At 34.5% G+C, this 1391-nt stretch overlaps 1 protein-coding gene across 1 annotated transcript in view; it reads left to right on the top strand.

Moving 5' to 3' along the window:
- Nucleotides 1-711: 711 nt before the first annotated feature.
- LOC116029550 (transcription factor MYB17) overlaps nucleotides 712-1391 on the top strand; it is a 5390-nt gene continuing 4710 nt past the window's right edge. The window contains exon 1 of the mRNA XM_031271600.1: nucleotides 712-922. The gene's annotated coding sequence lies outside the window, so the exon portion shown is untranslated. The remainder of the gene's footprint in view (nucleotides 923-1391) is intronic.

Genomic DNA, 1391 nt, shown 5'->3' with positions numbered 1-1391 from the left:
CTTCCTTATTGCTTATATCTGAGATGATGGAGTATCACTTTAGCTATTCATCCCTTAATTTTATAGTTCATTACTCGATCTCCTAATTGACCAATGGACTACCATTGTACTCTATTTTTGTAATCGAGTACATTGTTGAATCACCTTCTCCCAAATATAATTTTGAAGATTAAAATGTAAATGTTATGAGCAAAAATCATCTTACAATTTAAAATTCAAAAACTTATAACTTGATCATTCTTTTAGTCCTAACAAATTCTTACTACACGTTGGAGATGATATTTTTGAATTTTTAAGTCGATTTTTGATGGATAATAAAACATTTGTTGGGGTTTAGCGTATTCAAAATGTGATCATTAATTAGAATTGTAAATACTCCGTAATTGAAAGAAATACTTGTGGCATTAAGAAGTTACTATATCACTCTCGATTAAAACTTAAAATGTTTATGAGTTTTTTCGTTCAAAATAATGCCATTCATTAGAAAAAAAAAAAACTAAATATGTCACCACCATAATGACTAAATTAGAAATACTATTGTAATGTCATATTAATTACGAACAAAATTCATATCGAGTTGATCAGAATGCTAGATTTAGTAATTAGTAATTACAATAACATGATTTTTACCCTGTATACTCTCAAAGAGTAACTATGGTATTCCCTTGTCACTTGCACTTTCTCCCTCCCCGTTTGCGTGTTCTCTGTAATATCCATTAATGCAATCTCTCTCTCTCTCTCTCTCTCTCTGTATTCTCTCTCTCTCTCTCTCTGTATTCTCTCTCTCTCTCTCTTTCCTCCATCAATGCATATATTTTCATAGCATAGGTTTACCCTGTACACATTTATGGATGCTGAGAGTGAGAGCTTTTCATGGCTTGCAATTAACTGCAGATTGACTTTCATCTTCTCTGCATTTACTGTACCTCTCTCCTCTTCCTATCTCTCTCTCCCTCACTTCCCCTTTACATATATATATGAACGTATTGATTATTTCTCTATATTTGATATGCATTGAATGCGTATGCAATGTTGTCTAGGGCATTAAATTTAAATCCTCATGGAAACACAGTGACACACACCGGCACAGACTGGTACGACAAGTTGGCCGAAACTGTTTGGTCACTTTCTGACTATAAAGCACGAATTCAATGCGATGCTGAGCTGATATGAATTGGATTTTGAGCAATTGAATGCTCAGTTGTGTTATTATGCCTTCCATTTTTTCTGAACTATTCAATTTTACTTAGAAAGCTTGTTCTGCAAATACTATTTCTGCTGCCACTCTTTCTTTGAATTCAGATTGTTGCATAAAAATGAAATTGAAGAGAGGATCCAGGGTGGGTTTTAGGGTTTGCGTGCAGTGGGGGAAGGGGGGGGGGGGGGGGGGG

The sequence above is a fragment of the Ipomoea triloba genome, chromosome 9, assembly GCF_003576645.1.
Source record: "Ipomoea triloba cultivar NCNSP0323 chromosome 9, ASM357664v1".
In the NCBI taxonomy this organism is placed as follows: domain Eukaryota; kingdom Viridiplantae; phylum Streptophyta; class Magnoliopsida; order Solanales; family Convolvulaceae; genus Ipomoea; species Ipomoea triloba.
Note: the sequence above shows the minus strand (reverse complement) of the source record. Positions and strands in the feature narration are given on the sequence as shown.